At 44.7% G+C, this 13017-nt stretch overlaps 1 long non-coding RNA gene across 2 annotated transcripts in view; it reads right to left on the reverse strand.

The window, feature by feature from the left end:
- Positions 1-10798, reverse strand: part of LOC148139977 (uncharacterized) — a 51453-nt gene extending 40655 nt beyond the window's left edge. Inside the window, exon 1 of one of the 2 annotated variants that reach the window (XR_015753276.1) lies at positions 10749-10798. This is a non-coding gene — a long non-coding RNA (uncharacterized LOC148139977). Of the gene's footprint in view, positions 1-4516; positions 4580-10748 lie in introns of those variants that run through there. The other variant, XR_015753278.1, reaches the window with a different exon arrangement.
- Between the last annotated feature and the right edge of the window lie 2219 nt (positions 10799-13017).

A 13017-nucleotide genomic window follows, 5' to 3' on the forward strand; every position in this document is an offset into this window, starting at 1 on the left:
CAGTGAAGGGAATATTGTCCTTCATTGCTAGAGGGATGGTTATGCTGCAGTTGTACAGGGTGCTGGGGAGGCCACACCTGGAGTACTGTGCACAGGTTTGGTCCCCTTACATTAGCAAGGATGTACTGGCACTGGAGGGAGTACAGAGGAGGTTCACTAGTTTGAGTCAGGAGTTGAGAGGATTGGTGTATGTGGAGAGATTGAGAAAACTGGTTCGAAAGTCATTGTAATTTAAAAGATGGAGGTTGGAGAGGAAACAATAAAATTATGAAGGGAGTAGATAAAATAGAAGCAGGGAGGCTATTTCCACTGGGGGCGGGTCAAACTAGAGCATAACCTGAAAATAAGGGTGAGCAGATTTAGGGCTGAGTTCAGGAGGAGCTTCTTCAGCTAAAGGGTTGTGAATCTGTGGAATTTCCTGCCGCGTGCAGCATTTGACGTTATCAACTTGAATGCCTTTAAGGCAAAATGTAGATTTGTGAACAGGAAAATAATTAAGGGTAATGGTGAGAGAGCAGGAATGTGGAGCCGAGGCCATGAAAAGATCAGGCCTGATCTTATTGAATGGCAGAGCAGGCTTGAGGGGCCAGATGTAAGTTCTTGCCTTGTGCCATCAAAATTGGCCTTTGTCCAATTCAGAACCTTAACGTTTAGATCTGGTATATTATTTTCTGTAACTATTTTAAAACTAGTAGAATTATCAGAGACTCCCAACAGTGTGAAAGCAGGTCATTCAGCCCATCATATTAATACTGACACTTAGAGCCTCCTAACTTCCCCCTGTAACATTGCATTTCCCAGGGCCAGCCAACCTACACATCCCTGAACATTATGGGCAATTCAGCCTGGATAATCCACACAACCTGCACATCCCTCAACACTCTGGGCAATTCAGCCTGGATAATTCACCCAACCTGCGCAACCGTCAACAATGGGCAATTCAGCCTGGATAATCCAACCTACTCTACGCATCTTTGGACTGTGGGAGCAAACCAGAGGACCCAGACGAGATCCATGCAGAAAACCCCAATAATGTGATCATCCCTTTCTTATTTCCCAGTTCCACCTAAATAACTTCACTGGGCGTACTCCCAGGAATATCCTCCCTAAGCAAAAACATAATGCTATCCCGAATCAAAAATGCCACTCCTCCTTCTCTCTTGTCCCCCTTTCTAATCTTCCTATAGCATCTATACCCTGGAACATTAAGCTGCCAGGCCTATCCATCCCTGAGTGATGCCTCTGTAATTGCTATAATATCCCAGTGCCATGTTCAAAACCATACCCTGAGCTCATCTGCCTTCCCTGTCAGGCCTCTTGCATTGAAGTAAATGCAGTGCAACTGCTCAGTCCGACCTCATTCAGCCCATTATATTAATACTGATCCTTGCCTGCCTTGATTATTTGACTTCTGAACTGTACCAGCCTCAGACATACCTCTTTTCTCACTATCTTCTTGGGTTTACATCCACTCCTTCACTGGTTTCTTGCTTCCTGAGTATCACTAGCAAGTCTCCCTGCCTAGATATTAGACACGTTCCAATTCAGGTACAATCCATCCTTCTTATGCAGGTCAACTCTACTCCAGAGGAGATCACAATGATCCAAAAAAAGTGAATCTTTTTTCCCCCTGCACCAGCTCCTTAGCCACTCATTGAGCACCTCCTCCTCTGTAATATGGATGTCACCATTTATTTCCCCACATTCTATATCTCCCATGTTCTTCATAGTAAACATGATGCAAAATACTTGTCTCCGTATCTCCCCGTCGCCTGCAGCTCCACACAATGGCTGCATTGCTGATCTTTGAGGGTCACCTCTCAGTCTTTGACTCTCCGGGGAAATTACACCTAGCCTATTCAGCCTCACCCTGTAGCCCACATCCTCCAACCCTAGCAAAGTCTTTGTAAATCTTGTCTGAACTGATTCATGATTCACAACATCCTTTCCTGAACAGGGAATTTCGAACTTAAAACAGAATTCCTGAAATGGCTTAATCAATGTCCTGTCCAGCCACAATTTGACGTCCCAGCTTCTGTACTCAATGCATTGACCAATAAATATAAGCATACCAAACACCACCTTCACTAGTCTGCCTACCTTCGACTCTACTTTCAAGGAACAATGAACCTGCACTCCATGGTCTCTATGTTCAGCAACATTCCCAAGGACTTTACCATTTAGTGTATAAATCCTGCCCTGATTTGCCTTTCCAAAATCCAACAGCTTACATTTGTCTAAATTGAACCCAGTCTGCCATTCCTCGCCCAAATGGCCCATCTGGTCAAGATCCTGTTGCATTCTGAACTAACTTTCTTCATTGTCCACTACACCTCCAATTTTGGTGTCTTCTGTAAACCCACTGACCATATCTCATATTCACATCCAAGTCAATTAGTTAAGGACCCAATATCCATTCCTGCAGCACACTGCTGCTCATAGGCCTCCAGTCCACAAAGCAACCCTCTTTCACCACCCTCTGCCTCCTTCATTCAAGCCAGTTTTGTATCCAGATGGCAAGTTCTCCCAACATTTCATGTTATCTAACCTTGCTAACCAGTCTGCTTTGTGGAACATTGCTCAGTGTCAATATAGACAACGTCCACAGTCTACCTTCAAAAAAAACTCAATGAAGTTAGAGAGAGAGAATTTCCCGCACACAAAGCCATGTTGACTATCCCTCATCATTCCTCGTCTTTCCAAATACATGTAAATCCTGTCCCTCAGAATCCCTTCCAACAACTTGCCTGCCACTGACTTCAAGCTCACTGTTCTCTTGTTCCCTGGCCTTTCCTTATCACCTTTTTAAATAATAGCACACGTTTTCCAGCACCTCACCTGTCACCAATGACAATATAAATATCTCAGGGAGGTGAACTGCCATCATTTTCTTAGCTTTCCACAAATATCTGGGATACACTTTAACAGGTCCCAGGGATTTATCCACTTTTCTACGATTTAAGACATCCAGTACTACCTCCTCTGTAATATGGCCAGGAGCCGGGCAGCAGTGGACAATTCATTTACAGAAAGGTCTGTGAATGTGATCATAAAATACTAAACAGAGCAAAAATACACTCAGAGACTGAGGAAGCTAGATAATGAACAAGTGGACATCAAGGAGCTCACAGGCGAATCAGAGCAGTGTTCACTTTTATGATCCCACAGTCAGAGATGTCTAGCACCGAAACAGACTCTTCAATCCAACCAGTCTATGCCAACCAGATATTGTAACCTAATCTATTCCCATTTGCCAGCACTTGGCCGCCATCCCTCAGAACCCTTCCTATCCAAATGCCTTTGAAATGTTACAATTTTGGTTGCCCTTTAGGCTCCTGTTGAATTTTCCCCTCACACCCTAAACCTACATCCTCTAGTTTTGGGCACCACCACCCCAAGGTAAACACCTTGTCTACTTACGCTATCCATGTCCCTCACGATTATATAAACCTCTTCAACATCACATCTCAGCCTATGACACTCCAGGGAAAATGGCCCCAGCCTATTATGCCTCTCCCTGCAACTCAAATCCTCCAACCCTGGCAACATCCTTGAAAATCAATTCACAAACCTTTCAAATTTCAGTGCCTCCTTCTGATAGGAGGGAGACCAGAATTGCACAAAATAATCCAAAAGTGGCCTAACCAATGTCCTGTCCAGCTCCTTTACTCAACACTCTGACCAATAAAGGGAAGCACACCAAACGTCTTCTTCACTATCCTATCTACTTATGACACTACTTTCAAGAAACTGTAAACCTGCATTCCAAGGTCTCTTTGTTCGGCAAGACTCTCTAAGACCTTACAATTCAGTGTGTGAGTCTTGCTCCGATTTGCTTTTCTAAAATGCAGCACCTCACATTTATCTAAATTAAACCCTATCTGCCATTGCTCAGCCCATTGGCCCATCTGATCAATATCCCATTGTATTCTGAGACAACCTTTATCACTGACCATAATACCAACAATTTTGGTGTCACCTGCAAACTTACTAACTGTACCGCCTCTATTCATATCCAAATCATTTAAATGAATGACGAAATAAATCCAGAGAAAAAAAAATCAATTTCTCTGGGATATTGGGTCCTTAAATAATTGACTTGGATGTGAATATGAGATATGGTCAGTGGGTTTACAGAAGACACCAAAATTGGAGGTGTAGTGGACAATGAAGAAAGTTAGTTCAGAATGCAACAGGATCTTGACCAGATGGACCATTTGGGCGAGGAATGGCAGACTGGGTTCAATTTAGACAAATGCTAAATATGCTCTGTGTAAATCCTGCCCTATGACTCCCCACCAGAGAAGGCTGCACATGCGTCCCGCTGAACTTTGCCCCCTACAAAGCTGGCGGCTGCACGTGTCCAGTGAATCGTTGCCACGAATAAAGATGGCGGCGCTTACTCGAGTCAATCGCTAGATGAGGCATTTTCCCGTTTACTGCAAAAAAGAGACTAAGTTTCAAATTTGTATTTTCCGATGTGCACCAAATGTTTGCACAATCTCTCAGCCCATACCAACACATTTTCCCTCCCGCTTCCTGGTGTTTATTCCTTTCCTGACTGACAACTCTCCTCCCGCACATTCGCGCTGTTCGCGAGGATGATCACGTGGTATTACCAAGTCCCGCCCCTCGCTCACTGATTGGTTGGAGGGCCAATTGCCCCGCCAGGTCCTCCAGTTCCGCCCCTGACATCAATCATCCGGGGAACTTTGTTGGCTGGAGCATGCGCACTGCTTCGTGGCTTTTGTTGCTATTCGTAAGTTACAAGAGTGAGGGACAAAGTTAAAAACACACAACCAGCTGATGAAGCAGCAGCAACGCTAGTGCTTCCAAATACACCTGTTGGACTATAACCTGGTGTTCTGTGAATTTTAATTTTGTCCATCCTAATCCAACACCAGCACCTCCAAGTCACGAGTGAGGGAGGAATACATAACATAAGAACGAGGAACAGGAGAAGGCCATCCTGCCCTTTGAGCTTGCTCTGCCATTCAATAAGATCATGGCTGATCATTTCGTGGACGCAGAACCATTTACCCATGTTCTCACCGTATTCCTTAATTACTTATTTCTTTTTCTGAAAAAAAGCTACCTGAGCTTTACTGAACTAGCATCAACTACTTCCCTGGGCAATGAATTCCATTGAGGTTAAGAAGTTCCATCTCAATTCAGTCCTAAATTTGCTGCCTCTAATCTTGAGTTGATGCCCTCTTGTCCTAGATTCACCTGTCAGTGGAAACATCCTCTCTACTTTTATTTTATCCATTTCATTCATTATTTTATATGCTTCCTTTCTTCTGAATTCCAATGATTATAATCCCAATCTACTCAGCCTCTGTTAAGCCAAACCCCTCAACTCTGGAATCAACCTATTTAACCTCCTCTACACTCCCTCTAGTGCCAGTACATTTTTTCTCAACTAAGGAGATAAAAACTACACGGAGTACTCCAGGTGTAGCCTCACCAGAACCCAATACAGCTGGAACATAACCTCTGCTTTTAAGCACAATTCCTTCAGCAATGAAGGACAAAATTGCATTTGCCTTCTGAATTGATTGTTATATCTGGTGACCAACGTTCATGCAGAAGGGTACTCAGGTGCCTCTGCATAGCAAATAATGCAACTTTTTAAAATTCAAGTAATAATCTCTTTTTAAATGTTACTCCAACCAAACAATATGACATTACATTTATGAACATTATATTCCACATGACTTACCATTGCCAAATCAATGTATCTGTGTTACTCTGCAAAGTTTCACAGTCTTCGTTGTTGTGATTCTATTCGCCGAGCTGGGAATTTGTGTTACAGACATTTCGTCCCCTGTCTAGGTGACATTCTCAGTACTTGGGAGCCTCCTGTGAAGCGCTTCTGTGATGTTTCCTCCGGCATTTGTAGTGGTTTGAATCTGCCGCTTCCGGTTGTCAATTCCAGCTGTCCATTGCAGTGGTCGGTATATTGGGTTCAAATCGATGTGCTTATTGATTGAATCTGTGGATGAGGGCCATGACTCTAGGAATTCCCTGGCTGTTCTCTGTTTGGCTCGTCCTATAATAGTAGTGTTGTCCCAGTCGAATTCATGTTGCTTGTCATCTGCGTGTGTAGCTCCTAAGCATAGCTGGTCATGTCGTCTCGTGGCTAGTTGGTGTTCATGGATGCAGATCGTTAGCTGTCTTCCTGTTTGTTCTATGTAGTGTTTTGTGCAGTCCTTGCATGGGATTGTGTACACTACATTGGTTGTGCTCATGCTGGGTATCGGGTCCTTCGTTCTGGTGAGTTTTGTCTGAGAGTGGCTGTTGGTTTGTGTGCTGTTATGAGTCCTAGTGGTCGCAGTAGTCTGGCTGTCAGTTCGGAAATGCTCTTGATGTATGGTAGTGTGGCTAGTCCTTTGGGTTATGGCATGTCCTCATTCCGTTGTCTTTCCCTTAGGCCTCTGTTGATGAAGTTGCGCGGGTATCCGTTTTTGGCGAATATATTGTATCGGTGTTCTTCTTCCTCTTTTTGCAGTTCTGATGTACTGCAGCGTGTTGTGGCCCTTTTGAATAGTGTCTTGATGCAACTTCTTTTGTGTGTGTTGGGGTGGTTGCTTTCGTTGTTCAGGACTTGGTCTGTGTGAGTGGCTTTCCTGTGCGTTGCCAGGAGGTTATATCTGGTGCATGTTCCCTTTCCAACCCAACCCAATTGCAGTTGGGTTGGGTTGGAAAGGGAACATGCAAAGGGGAAACGGAGGAGGGTAGGCAGTGTATAAGGTCTTAAGGACAGAGAAGGTTCCAGACTGAGTCTGTCTGTCATAGAGAGTATGGCTGCCTCATGAAGTTTCAAGCACTGCAATGGGTCCATGCAAGTCATGTTAGTCAAGGATAGTATAACGGTGGCTGAGAATACTTTTGATAAGGACTCTATTTCTGAGGTAGTGTGTGCTGAGGTTAGAAACTGGAGAGGAGAGTTCACACTGCTTGGAGTTTTTTATAGGCCTCCACAGAGTTCCAGGGAAATGGAAGAGAGGATTAGCAAAATTATTCTGGGTAAGAGTAAAAGTACCAGGGTGGTCATTATGGGGGACATTAGCTTCCCCAACATTGACTGGGAATACTATAACTCTAGTACGTTGGATGGATCAGTTTTTGTCCAGTCTGTACAGGAGGGTTTCCTGACACAGTATGTCGATGGCCAACAAGAGGGGAGGCCACATTGGATCTGGTGCTTGGTAATGAACCAGTTCAGGTGTTTGATTTAGTTTTAGGTGAGCACTTTGGAAAGAATGACCATAATTCAGATATGTTTAGTTTAGCAATGGAAAGGGACAGGTACATGCCACAGGGCAAGAGTTATCAATGGGGCAAGGACAATTATAATGCAATTAGGCAGGAATTAGGATGCATAGAATAGGGTAGCAAAATGCAGGGGATGCAGACAATGAAAATGTGGAGCTGGTTTAAGGAAGAGATATTGCATGTCCTCGATAGGTATGTCCCTGTCAGCAGGGAGGAAGTGATAAGGTAAGGGAACCGTGGTTTACTACAGAAATTGCTTTGCTTGTTAAGAAGAAGAAGGAGGCTTATGTGTTGATGAGCCAAGATGGTTCAGATGAGGAGATGGAGAGTTACAGATCAGATAGGAAGGATTTAAAGAGAGAGTTAAGAAGAGCAAAGAGAGGAGACGAGCAGTCTTTAGCAAATAGAATAAAGGAGAACCCTAAAGGTTTCTATAGGTATGTGAGGAATAAAATGATGATTAGGGTAGGAATAGGTCCAATCAAAGACAGAAGTGGGAAGTTTAGTGTGTACCCTGTGGAGATTGGAGAGGTGCTAATGAATATTTCTCATCGGTTTTCACTCAGGGAAAGACGAATATTGTAGAGGAGAAGAATGTGGTATGAGATATTAGACTATAAAGGATCGAGATTAGTTAGAAACAGGTGTTATCAATTCTAGAAAGAGTGAAAGTAGATAAGTCCCCTGGGTCGGATGGGATTTATCCGAGGATTCTCTGGGAAGCTAGGGAGGAGATAGCAGAGCATTTGGCTTTCATATTTGAGTCGTCATTGTCTACAGGTTTGGTACCAGAGGACTGGAGAATTCCAAATGTTGTGTCTTTGTTCAAGAAGGGCAGTAGAGATGACACAGATAATTATACACCAGTGAGCCTGACCTCTGTTGTAGGTAAGGTTTTGGAAAGGATTATAAGAGATAAGATTTATAATCATCTTGCAAACAACAATTTGATTTCAGATAATCAACATGGTTTCGTCAAGGGCAGGTCATGTCTCGCAAACCTCATTGAGTTTTTTGAGAACGTGACCAAGCATGTAGATGAGGGTAGGGCAGTTCACGTGGTATACATGGACTTCAGTAAAGCCTTTGATAAGGTTCCACATGGTAGGCTGTTGGAGAGATGCACAGGCATGGAAATCAGGGTGATTTAGCAGTTTGGATTATAAACTGGTTTTCTAAAGGAAGGCAGCGAGTGGTGGTTGATGGAAAATATTCAACTGGAGTCCAGTTACTAGTGGTGTGCCACAAAAATCTGCTTTGGGACCACTGCTGTTTGTCAGTTTTAGAAGTGACTTAGACGCAGGCATAGGTGGATGGATTAGTAAACTTGCTGATGACACTAAAATCGGTGGAGTAGTGGACAGTGTGGAAGTGTGTCACAGGTTGCTGGGGGACTTGGATAAACTGCAGAATTGGGCTGAGAGGTGGAAAATGGAGTTCAATGCAGCTAAATGTGAGGTGATGCACTTTGAGAAGAATAACAGGAAGGCAGAGTACTGAGTCAATGGAAAGATTCTTGGTAGTGTGGATGTGCAGAGGGATATCGGAGTCCATGTACATAGATCCCTGAAAGTTGCCACCCAGGTGGATAGTACTGTCAAGGGGGCATACGGTGTGTTAGGTTTCTTTCAGAGAGTAATTGAGTTCCAGAGCCGCAATATCATGCTGCAAATATACAAAATGCTGGTGCGGCCATACTTGGAATATTGTGTGCAGTTCTGGTACCCATATTTCTGGAAGGACGCGAGGAATTGGAAAAGGTGCAGAGGAGATTAACCAGGATATTGCCTAGTCTGGAGGGAAGGTCTTTTGAGGAAAGGCTGAGAGACTTGAACCTGTTCTCCTTGGCAAGAAAAAGGCTAAGAGGGGATTTGATAGAGACATACAAGATGATCAGAGGCTCAGATAGGGTAGACAATGGAAGTCTTTTTCTAGGATGATGTCGTCAGTATGCACGAGGGGGCATAACTACAAATGAGGAGTGATAGATTTAAGACAGATGTCAGAGGCAGGTTTTTTACTCAGAGATTGGTAATGTTGTGGACTGTACTACCTGCTAATGTAGACAACTCAGCCACATCAGGACGATTTAAACAATCCTTAGATAAGGACATGGGTGATTTTGGAATAGTGTAGGGGGACGAGCTGAGAACAGTTCACAGGTCGGCGTGACATCAAGGACTGAAGGGCTTGTTCTGCACTGTATTGTTCTATGACTATTGTGCTACAAGAGATTTCCACTGTCTTAAACAGAGTGACGGATCTTGTATGTTGGCTTACGAAATGTCACCTGATCTCTACCAAACATGCACGAGGTCGAGTCAGGGCAATAATAAGTTGCTGCAACAGGAGGGGAACAGGTAACTCCATACAAAACCCTGCTTCTTCTCACCTATTTTCACCTCCAAAACCGAGGGAGTTCCAGAAAAGCACCTCCGTATCCCACCACAACACTTTGCCCCACAATCGTGGTATCTGGCTGTGCACTAGGTGGAGTGGAATAGTCTGTACAGGGACCCACTGGGGCCCTGAAACACTTGGTAAAGACTAAAATCATCTGAGCATTGAGAACCCCACCACATTGTATGCATTTTCTATTGTTTTTACTCTGTTCCTGACTTCCCTTGTTTTTCCGAATGAACATGTTCTAAGTTGTGATTAGACACACCTGCACTCGCTGTGAATTGAACCCATCAATTCAGGCAGCATCCGAAGACAGGCAAAATCAACGTTTCGGGCAAAAGCCCTTCATGAAGGGCTTTTGCCCGAAACGTCGATTTTGCCTGTCTTCGGATGCTGCCTGAATTGCTGTGCTCTTCCAGCACCACTGATCCAGAATCTGGTTTCCAGCATCTGCAGTCATTGTTTTTACCTCCTGAATTGAACCCAGTCTCCCGGTCCAAGATTCGGGATATTTTCACCGCATCACAAGATATCGACTCTAACTTCCCTTGTCCCTTAATGTTTTTGGTGCTTAGCTGCTGAGTCATGCCCGAATCAACTTTGCAAATGGGAGGAAGGGGCGGAACGGGAGGACCAAGCAGCGGCTTGGTCCTCCAACCAGAGTGAGTGAGGAGCGGGGCCAAAGCATTCTCGGGAGTGAGCACTTCAGGATTGGTCAGAAAGCAAACTGTTTTGCAGGATTGATCGTTGTCACTACATAGTGGAGTGTTAAACCTCTCTCATAAATCAATGTGAGATTTTAAGAAATAGTTGTGATGTAAATCCGATAACATACATATTTCCAATCGTTTTGCACAAATTGAGTAAGAAACTTCTTTTCAAATTGAGAACGACTGGTAATTTACATACTTGGCCGGTATGGTTGAGTTGTAAAAAGGTTGAGTTGTACCGAACAATCTACTCGCATACTAGACAGCTCTATGTCTCTAAGTCGACACACACAGTTGTTAATGACAAATATTTCACCCATGATTCTGTGCAGTTATGAATATTCTCTATAAACTCACCGGAAACCTCAGACGCATGCGCAGTGTCACATTGATCATTATAGAGAGAGCGACATGGAGCTGCTTTCTCCGGCAGCGGCTGCGATCGGCTTCAGAGAGCGGCGCTCAGAGCCGGTGTGTGGGAGCCCTCGCTGGGAGAAAGGAGCGGAGAGAATTCACAAGTCCGGGATACAGGTTAAAAATAACTCGAAAAAGACCCTTCAGACCCGTGTAAGGAGGCGGCGGTCTCTGATCAGGGAAGCGGCCAGGGTCACGGCCGCCATTTGTTTGAGGGAACAGGGAGCGCGGAGCTCAGGGCCGCCATCTTGAGAAGGTCAAGGTGCAGGAGGGCGGGGCCTCGGGGTCTGTAGAACAATCAGAGGAAAGGGAAGACCCATTGTTCCTGATTAATCCCACGGACACAGCGTCACTGGGTGGTCCCACAGGAATATTCTCTCTCAGTCCTGCTGGGATGGTTCACCCAGTCAGAACAGCAGCTCACTCCTCTCTCAGCTCCCCTTCTGTCCTTCCTGCAGCATCTGTCCCCTGGAACATTGAGCTGCCTGTCCTGTCCCTCCCTCAGCTGTTGTTTCTGTAATACCTGTGATGTCCCAGTCCCCCCTTAGATTACTTCACTAAAGACAGAAATGCACCCGATGGATTTTTCTTAACATCAGCAATTGTTTAATATTCACTTACAGGTTTTTAATTGTATCTTTTTTGAAGAACTTAATTCACATTCAATCATTTGCAATGGCTGGATTTAAACCTGTGTCCAGAAAACATTTGCTGAGTTTCTGGATAAATTGCCTCATAATAATGCCACTAGGCCATCACTTTGCCTGCTCACAGGTTGCGCATCCCAGTGCAACATGAATCAAAACCCTTTCTTCCCGCACAATTATTTGATCCTGAACTCTGGTGATATCACTCAGTATCTCTCCATGTGGGATCCCTCACTGTATGTGTCTAATTGCTGCCTCTGTCAGCATCTCTCACTCTTGCAGCTACTCCAAATCCTGAGCCAACAGAATTCTCCGCTACAGAGAGATGAGGCAGCACAAGCCAGGAATGGAGACTGGAATTTTCCAGATCTCTGTGGGCTCACTGCCATTCTACATGTGTAACCCTCACAGCATCAGTCTAATTTCCCATTCTGCTTATTTATGTGTCTTCTACAGGTACTCAGGGAGTTCCTGACTCAATAGACTTGCCAACTGCTGGTTGGGAAGATGATTGTTCAGCCAGAGACAAAGGTCAGGGAGGTCAGGAGCCTTTAATAAATCCTGCTGCCAGGTAAGATCACTCACAGTGCACAGAGAAGAGAGCAATGAGAGGGCCCCAAACATCAGCTAACAAGACATGACATAGACATAGTGCTGGAGGGGGAGCACAGTACAGGCACACCCCAGGCTCAGTCACCACCCCTACTTTAAGTTTTGTTGTACTGAGACAGCATCGGGAGTTCCCAGTTTTCAATCCAGGCGTGTGCTATCTTGGTAAGCACGAGGACAACAGAGGGGAATGCAGGCCTGCAATGAGAGAGTGGTAATGCTGCCTGTGATCTTTCTGTTCTCTAATCCCTCTCCAACATTGTATCTATGGGTCGTCTTGTGGACCAGTGTCTTCAATCATTCTAACTCCTATAACAGTTCCTATCTCTGTCATCCCCTCCCCTCTTACCAATTAATTGACATATTTGAATCCTCCAGTCCAGACGACCATCCATATCGCTATAACTTGCTTCAGTCTCTACAACATGCCTTGTCACGATAGTCTCCTCCTCCAACAACTGGAGACATCGGGTCTGTTTCTGTGCTGCATGACTCTTTGTTTGAGGTTTCCTAAACGGAATGAGTTGCATTTGCCTGTGTTTGGCCTATACCCCTTCCAATCTTCTCCTCTCCATGTACCTGCGCAAGTATCTTTTCCATGTTGTAATTGTACTTGTTTTTACCATTTCCTCTGGCAGTTCATTCTGTCTATGCACCATCCTCTGTGGAAAATGTTGCCCCTCAGCTCCCTCTTTAAATCCTTGCTCTCTCACCTCACGTTTATGCCTCTAGCTTTGGACTCACCTACCCTTGGCTTTTCACCTTACTTAGGCCCTACATGGTTTCATAAACCTTTATAAGGTCACCCCGTGGCCTCCTCTGCCCAGGAGAAATATTGACGACAATGTTACAAATATCTCCAACTCATGTACTCAATGCTCTGACCAATGAAGACAAGTGTGCCAAATGCTGCTTTCCCCACCCTGTCATCCTGTGATGCCATTCCAAAACAATGT

This window comes from Chiloscyllium plagiosum, unplaced genomic scaffold, assembly GCF_037043375.1.
Source record: "Chiloscyllium plagiosum isolate Xiang-an unplaced genomic scaffold, Cpla_swu_hap1 HiC_scaffold_36, whole genome shotgun sequence".
Taxonomy (NCBI): domain Eukaryota; kingdom Metazoa; phylum Chordata; class Chondrichthyes; order Orectolobiformes; family Hemiscylliidae; genus Chiloscyllium; species Chiloscyllium plagiosum.